A 9,280-nucleotide genomic window follows, 5' to 3' on the forward strand; every position below is an offset into this window, starting at 1 on the left:
TCTCTCTCTCTCTCTCTCTCTCTCTCTCTCTCTCTCTCTCTCTCTCTTTCATGTGTGTGTGTGTGTGTGTGTGTGTGTGTGTGTGCGTGTGTGTGTGTGTTAAATTGTACTTTTGGTTTTGGAAATGCATTGTGCTCTAAGATAATCCTGGATGTTCCCTTGCTCCATGTCTAAGCCATCTACAAGGAGTCCTGAACACTTGAAGTTGAGAATAGCCTTAGCATACCTAGATGTGCTTATCAATAAGCGAATGCCCTTCTTTTAGGCCTCCCATGCTTACAAAGTCAGAAATGTGAGTGCACATCACTCACACATATGGACATATCTAGAAATGGTTCCAGATCTATGCACATCTAATATGTCAGCACATAGGTCAGGTGGCTAACTAACCTGTATATTACAATAAACAATAGCACGCTGCGTGCCTCCAGCTCTAGTCCATGACCACGCTGGTCATCATAATCTTCACCTTGCTTTTCTGTAACCGTCCTCTCCAACACTGGTCACTATCTCTTTACTTGATCATTTGACTCTATACATATGGGTATCTGAATTGTTAACCCCTGTGCTGTGGAAAGCAACTTTCACAGCTACAATAAAATGCTTGTATGTTACACCTTTCGCATTAGTTTTACAAACTGTTTTTCCAGAGTTGCTTCAGCTCCTGTCTTCCCCTTAGTCCCTTCAATGAGGTTAACCTGTCCTTATGAAATAAAGTTACTTTCTTTTGTAACAGTTTTGATTCCACCCTAGGATCCCCGAATCTCTGGAATTGTTTTGGTTTCGTTTGCCTGCACAAAAGCATATGCTTTGTGTGCTGAAGTTTTATGGATTTTGACAAACATCCAGCATATTAACCTTTATCACTGTACAATCTTACAGGACAGATTTCTCACCCTAAAACTTTTCATTAAACAGGGCTAAAGCAATAACTCAGTGACTTAATTTACCCCCCACCCCCAGAAGACCAGAACGTAGGTCAGGTAGCTTGCAAGCACCTATAACTTCAGCTGCAAGAAAACCAATGCCCTCTTCGCATCTCTGAGGAGATCCGCATGCAAGTCTGCATACTCACACACAGACACATAAAAATATCTATAAATAAAAATAAGATAAGAATTTAAAAATTATTCACTTAAATTTGACTTCTCAACTATGGCTTCTTCGCTAACTCTGTAGGTGTATATTTAACAGAAAGCCATATGCATAAAAACATTTACTATGTAGCTAAAGAAATGCTGAGTTTATTGATTTGGAAGACTGTCATTTGCTGAATTTAGGAAGCAATTTGTGGACACATTCAGGTACTTGGATGTAAATATTTCAGCACTCTCAGGTCTGAGTTTGCATGATTTCAATAAGCAATATAAACAGTATCAGAGCAGGCTATACAGGAGAGAGAAAGCAGTTACGTGGCAAACCAAAGGCTGATGGAACAGAGCTACAGTGCAGGAGAAGGTCACATGACCATTAGAAACTACTCAGACCAATACGGCCAATGGTGATGACTGCTAACTGCCCTCTGCTTCTTTATAATCCAGTCTCCAACTGTCAGCCAATCATGCAACACTGGCTGTTCTCCACATTCACTGGGCTCCATGACACATCTGAAAATCCATGAGAGCAGAAAAGAAGTGTAAATCCCAGGAATTCCTGTCTTCCCTTAGTTCATGAAAAATCCTCTCCTTTAGTAACTTTGACCAAATGAAATCCTGTCTACAATGCCAGCAGATTGTGGTTTAGTCTGAGAATGCACTTGTATATTACACACGTACTTTTGTTCTATAATAAAACTTCTAACGCTCTTCCTTTGTCTGTTTCTGGAGTCTTTCCCAGACTGGAGAATACTGATTTGGGGTCTCCCTCTGACCCATGTTTCTCTATGTTTCTCTGAGGAAATCTTATCCCTTAGCTCTTTTCAACTCCAAGTTCTAAGGAGTTTATACAATCTGAGTCTACAATCATCCATAGTGCAACTCTGTGGAAAAAGAGATTTTATTTTCACACTATGCACCAATATTACTTGTTAGCACTTATTAGTTCTTCAGCATCATAGCTAAGATTTGCTTTAACGACAATTGCCTCCTCTATTCAGGCATCATAAGATAAACATAATACTTCATAATATATAATAACATATACTATATGACATATAGACATAGACATTTAAATATAAAGACATATAGGCAGACATAGACATATATAAATATAAATACTTCTCTTCTTGGTTATATTGTATGTGCTGTCTATCAATATTCTTCACTCTTTACTTACATACTTTCAAATTATTTTTATAAATTAATCATTGATTTATGGAAAGCAGGAAACATTTTAGCTTTTATTTTCTTTCTTGTCTGCTTTTAATATGGCCGACCAAATGGCCAAACTTAAATCAAATTCAAATATAACTTTTAACTGCTCTGTTAAAATATTTAATAGATTAAGTCACACAGAGTGACTTGTTTAAACAAGTACAAATAAAAAGTAGCAAAAGGTGGAAACTCTGACTTGTATTTGACCCACACAGGAAGCAATGCCTTGAGCTTCTCTAGACTGCTTTTCATAATTGTTCTCAGGAGGAGTCTATATCCCATGGGTTTGAGACAAAGGGATTGAAGGAAAGGATGTTTGTCTGACTTCCTATCTAATTTCCATAGAGGACTTGTCTTGTTTCCTCCTGTCAGGATCCCATCCCCCATACTATCTGCTCATTCCAGCTTCTTTCTGTTTTGCACTGGAAAAAACAAAACTCACCTGGATCTATGTGGAGTTTAAAATAAATCTCAATGTTTAAGTCTTGCATAAAAAAATGACACCTTTTTTCTAATCGGGCTGAAAAGTAATAGAATAAATTTGTTAGTGGAGGTGAGGCCGCATTAACATCATTTATTTATTAAGGTCTTATCATTTAAGCAAATTACCAGGAATCTACTTCCAATTAATCTACTCCCTGACCCCTGCCCTCTCTCAACTGTCTTCTTCAAAAATCCTGGGAAACAAATGACTTCATTATTGATTAAGTTTTTAGAGTGAGGATAGTTTAGTGGGGTTAAGCTGCTCTATTCAAAGATCAGGCTCGTCAACATAGCTGAGTGAATTATGGCTCCTTCTCATTTCAGTGTGAGAGGAAGTGCATTGTGGGAACCTCCCTATGGTATTTACTCTTCTCATTGCTGTGTCAGAATATCTGGTAGAAGAAACTTAAGGATCATAAAGTTTATTATGGCTGGGGGTGGTGTACAGCCCATCATGGTGGAGAAGGCATGGAGGCAGGGGTGGGAGGCAGCTGGTTTCACTGCATCCAGTCAAGAAGCAGAGAGAAATGAATACAGGTGCTCCATTCACTTTTCCCTTTTACCATTGTATTGAGTAAAGACTGCAGGTCAGGGGATAGTGTCAGTCACATTCAGGGTGGAGCTTCCTTCTTCAGTTGAACCTCTCTGGGAATACACCAACAGATGTGCTCAGAAATGCATCCCGTAGGTGATGGTAAGCCTAGTTAAATTGGTAATGGAGATTAATGGTCATGTTCAGTAAGATGGTGCCAGAAAGAACTCTGTTGAGCCATAGGACTTGGGATGAGTAGCTTCAAAAAGAAGAGAGTGGAACAAAGGTAAAGTAACTTAAGGAACTGCAGTCAGAACTGGGTGCTGGTGGCACACACCTTCCATCTTGGTACTTGGGAGACTGAGATAGGTGGATCTCTGAGTTTAAGGCCAGCCTGGTTTACAGAGGGAATTCCAGGACACCATGGTGTTCCAGAGATTTCTATGCTATCCTGCAGCCTTGTAAGAGCTACCCAGAATCAGGTGGAAATGAGAAGGCATATGGAAAGATAAAGGCAAAGCTGGCTTTTAGGAAAGGTGGGATAACTGAACCACTTGGCAAAATGTTGGAGTCGACCTTTCTTTACACATAACAAAGTTCAAGGTGCTTACTGTGTCATATGGTATGGTATTCTAGGCTTTTACAACCTAGACTTGTCTAGGCGTTCCAGACATTTCTTTGTCATCCTAGATTATCTCTCTACCTTGAGTTTTTACATTTTAATTCCTTTTTTGGGGAGAATCTCATCTTTGAGAACTATATTTACAACGTTTTCAGTACCCCGCTCCCTTTTGACTCCTCCCACGCTCCATTCCTGACGCCCACATACATGACCACGGCTATACATTAGCTTGAGTTTTCTTAATACTTTCATGCTTTCTACCAGCCTCTGGCTCTGGGGTGGGGGTGGGAGGTTTGTGGATCTGTGTTCTTCCCCTTCAGTGCCTTTTCCCCCTCCACAGCTGGAAGGCCAACTCCATGAGCGTCCCGCTTGCCTTACAGCAACCCTAGGATTTAGTCGCATCAGCAGTGCGACAGACAGAACAATGCGTTTGGGATACTGCTCATGCGTGATTGTCCCGGTTCCTTGAAATCTGATCACCCAGAACTCGGGAGAGTCCTGTTACAGCAGTGGTGGTGCTTTCAGGGTTCAGAGGAATGAACGGAACATGGGAACATGGTTAATTCTCAAACAGCAAACTGTTTGAAAGGTAAAGAGTGGATTGAACTTTTGACAAATGGCTTAAAAAGGAAAAAAAAAACAACACCTTAGATTTTGTGAGAATACATTTTTATTCTCAAGAAGTCTTCCATTTGGTAATTCAGTTTATGGTAGAGAAAACAAACAGAAGAGAACCACGGTGTTCCAGAGATTTCTTTGTCGTCCTCCAGCCTTGTAAAAGCGACCCAGAGACCTACCAGGTGTATACACAGAGGCTGTGTGAGTTTCCAGTTTCTAGAACTTCAGCTTAAATCCCAAGTTTTGCATGACCTCCCCCTCTTTTTCCTCTCATCTCCCATTCTCTCTCACTAACATGGTATTGATCTGATGGGTAAAGAGCAAAGTGAACGAACCCAGCTGTTCAGAACTATCGATGGCTCTCCCAAGTACGTTGCTCGTTCCCACTTCTCTCCATGTGTCTGTTCAGCATGATTCTGCTTTTACTTCAGGACTTTCTCCTTGTCTTTGCTTGGTTAAATGTGTAGTTCTAAGCGTGAGTTTAGGTGTCTAGGGACCATTTTTTCCCCTCCAATCCTGAACCACCCCTGTTCTTGGGAAATGGACCAGTAAGACTTTAACACTGGGCAATTATTAGAGACATACTGTTAGTACAAGAAACTACCAAACCCTAGCTACACTTTACCTTGGCTGTGTGACTTTGGAGGCTCTGGGACCATGTCCTGCCTCCCCCATCCCCCGAAAATAACCATTCTGTGCAAGGGGTTCAAGGGGCTATTCTGCTCAGCCTGTTTTGGTGGAAAATGATCTCCAGTGGGACAAACACTAAGTCAAGTGAGATTGCCCTTCCTTGGAGAAACTGTTTCCTAAGCATTTGTAGGAAGCACAGTCCCTGTGGACTTGGCTGATAACAGTTCAAACTGGCAGCTCAGTGACTATAGTTTCTTCTGATGACATCCATCTCAGGTGGCTTCTGTGACATTATGTGGCCTTGAAGTTTGCACTCTTCTATCCTGTACCAGCCTGGAGGAGAGAGTAGCCAGGAGGACGGCCCCCTCCCCACATTTTCACTTGTTAAAAGTACTGGTGACTTCTTAGCACAGCAGTGGAATATACAAGAAAGAGAAATGTTATTTCAGGGATGCTCCCAGATTGTGCCCAGGATGTTGGGTTTCATGTTAGTCTTGTCACAGTGGGTTCTGAATGCTGTACCTTTGGATACACCTACTTTCCATCTCTTCTTCCCTCTTCTGTTTCCTGGATTTATTTACATCCACCTGGAGTCACGCTGCTATGACTTGGACATGGTTTGTGTGCTTCCTGAGAGTTTAAGTTTTCAGAAACTTGCACCCTGAGGGGATAGTATTGAAGATGAAGTAACACCTTTGAGAAGTAGGTCCTGGCAGAAGGTCCCTGGATCTGGCTTTGACTAAAGTGGTTCTTATATGACCCTTTTGTGGTTCTATATGGAGGATGTTGATAAAGCAAGCAACGGGACCAGTTCTTTGTGCTGTCTGCTTCCCGGCTTGAGAAGGGTGCCTTCCCCTACAGATGCTCTTCCAGCAGCTGTCTTGAATAAGACCAGAGTCTCCACAATGTCAATTGGATTCTCAATCTTTAAAACCATGAGTAAAATCAATCTTTTTTCTTATAAAGCGATCCCATGTCAGTTAACAGTTATGAAAACCCTGGGGAAAACCCAAGGCATATGCACATAAAATTGTTCTTTTATTTTAAGACCCGGCAGATACCCTGTGTATACCATGGCCAGTATCATCCAGAACTGTGTTAGTTGACTTTGAGAGGATTTAATGGCAGCATTTAAAAGGATGATGATATTCTCTGAGTATAAGTGACATGTACAGACAACAATGGGGGCTGTGAAGCAGTGGCCTCCCTTTTCATCTGATAATAACAGATGACCAGCTACTCACTGTTTGAGTAACAGTTTCTCAAGAGAAGGGCCATCTCGTTTGGCTTAGTGTTTATGCTGGTAAGAGTTTTCTCTGGTGCATCAGACTGAATGCACCTTGAAGCTGTTTTTGTTTAGAACAGATCCTGCTGATTACACAACAAACCTCTCTGTCTCTTGATTTATGGTCCTTAGACTGTTCGAGTGACAATAGAAGCAGCAGTATAGCCCTCCTCTGATGCCTGGGGACACAGCTGGGCATGTTAATTCTCTTCACTGGCCATTAGTTTAGAGAGGGCTTAGGTCTATTTCTTGACAGTAAGACTTAAATGGATGTTAGCTTAAGAAACTTCTGGCAAGTATTTTGCTCCCCAAAAGATATAGTGAACTAAACCTTCCTCTTACCTTCAGTGTAGCTATTTAGGAAAAGGTAGGTGTTGTCCTAACACCCAGACAGTGTGCAACCAAAAGGAGAGAAAGATCTTGGGTCTCTGATGACATTGATAACTTACTTCAACAATCTCAGAAACAGCAAAGGACAGGTTTTCTGTTCTGTGAGCAACTTAAGCATCACGTTGCTCAAGGCTGTGTTGGTAAAGGCTTTCTTTATGATGTGGGATTCAATGCTCCTGGATTGCTTGCCAGTCTGGTCCCTTATCCTCTCTGCTTCCCTGGGTCCACCATGGGACCCAGCGTGTATTGCTGTGCTCCACAAATAATCTCTATCTGAATGTAGTATGTTGATGACCCTAAACCTGTTCTTTTCTTCCTATTTTAATGTTTTCCTCTCAGCAGAACAAATTTAATCAAATAATTAAGCAAGCTACCCCAGGGTCTTGTTAAAGTTACATTTGTTGTGTTTATCATGGAAAATAGATACATCCACTGAAAGCATCCCAGTTGTACAACATTGAATGAACTTAGAAATGAAAGAAGCTATACTTTCTTTATAGTTCTTTGCCTCTGATTAATCAATGTAACCTGGGATCGCAAGAAGAAAATAAAAACGGGAAGCTTTTTTACCTTTTAAGCTCTGTTTAGTGAGCTCTACTTTATAAAGAAATGTAAGTCCCACAAGATTGTTCTTAATTTGAGACAGGTACTTTGTAAACAAATTAGTTACCCTTGTTTGTTTTGATCAAATGTTTAATTTCCAAAACACAAAATTTGTTCATAGAAACATTGTTATAATTCCCTAATATTTTCTGGATGCCATAGCTAAATATCAGAAGAAAAATAAGCCAAGTTCTTAGCTAACCAAGATATGTTTTTTTAAAACACTTTAACATTCTTTATAGCCTGTCTAAAATGAGAACGATCCCAGCACATAAATCGTTTATTTCATTGCATTATTCTTGAAATGATGGCTTTAGCTGAAGCATCATGGTCCATCACTTAAGTCTCACATCATGAAAGCTGCATGCTGCTGGTAATTAAGGATTAGCCTGGTAACATCTCACATGTGTCTGAAAAGCTGTTGATGGATGAACAATGGCTGTAAAAGACCCAGTGTCTTCCTTAGAAGGGTTTACTATGCTTGCGATTGAAGATCATTTTTCCGAAGCAGTATGTGCAAAAACAAAAGGGTCAATCATTCATCCACTGCCCCTTGTTTATGAGGCTAGCTTTTCAGAAAGCCATATCCATTAGTTAACTGGCAGTGGGACTTCCTCCACAGCCGTCTCCCATTCTGTTGCTTTCTCTACGGATTAAAGACAGTTGCTATCATCACTTAAGTTTATAGCCAGCTGTTTGGAGCCTATATGGCCACTGAATACTTTTCTAGAATCACAAGTAAAATACTGTGATGGTGAGAGACTCCTCTCCATGTAAGTCATACCCTAACAGTTTCCTATCATAACAAATTACCACATCAAGATGGCTTCAAATCGCACATCTCTGCAGGCTACAAATCCTACACTGGGCATCTGCAGTGTGGTCCCTTGAAAACATGCAAGTCAGGATTTTCTCTCCCTCTGCCACCTGGACAGTAGTTTTCAGACTGTGGTGTTTGTGTCACCACAGAGGTTAGGGTGTTTTCCCCCATATGACTGTTCTTGAAACCTTTCCTTCCTCAGAGTATACCATCCTATTGGCTTAGGGTCCATGCAAATGACCTCATCTGAATTTGATTAGACTATGGTCCAGTCACTCAGATTTTTCGTCATATGGTTTCAGTTGAGGTCAACTATGATACAAAAATATTACTGTAGGAATTATATGAATCTGTGTATGTATGCATATATATACACACACATATACATATATATATTTGTGTGTATGTGTGTTTGTATATATACATATATACATGCTTGTAGATAGATAGATAGATAGATAGATAGATAGATAGATAGATAGACAGTGTAAGGATCAGCCATTCACATAGCATTTACTGCACACCTGAGGAGCTCTGTGAACTATCTGAATGCCCTGATGTACGTAGCATAGCTTGGGGACCACTTGGCAAAGTTGCAGCATAGGGGAATGACAAGAACATGGTAAGTGCTGGCTGGCCAACGCCAGTCTGCTTTTGGTAGCCTTTCACTGTCCTATACTTGGCATAGCTTTCCTGGTCTGGCCCCAGCACCTCTGTCCCTAGGGTTAACCACCCCATGACCTTGGTTTGTCTGGCACTCACTCCTTCTTCCCCTCATCCCGATCCGTCCTTCCAAGCTTTCCATGTTGATAACTGCATACTCTTCCTATTCCCAGAATCTAATTAAGACGGAGCCTTATTGTGTCATACCCTTCCCCTCCCCCCTTCTTTCTCTGTGAAGATGCTCTGCTTTCTCCTAGCCGACACTGACTGAGATGGTGGTCACATGCCGTATTTGTGTCTAAAGGCTTATACCTCTCACAAG

Source organism: Grammomys surdaster, unplaced genomic scaffold (genome assembly GCF_004785775.1).
Source record: "Grammomys surdaster isolate TR1022 unplaced genomic scaffold, NIH_TR_1.0 126178, whole genome shotgun sequence".
Classification (NCBI taxonomy): domain Eukaryota; kingdom Metazoa; phylum Chordata; class Mammalia; order Rodentia; family Muridae; genus Grammomys; species Grammomys surdaster.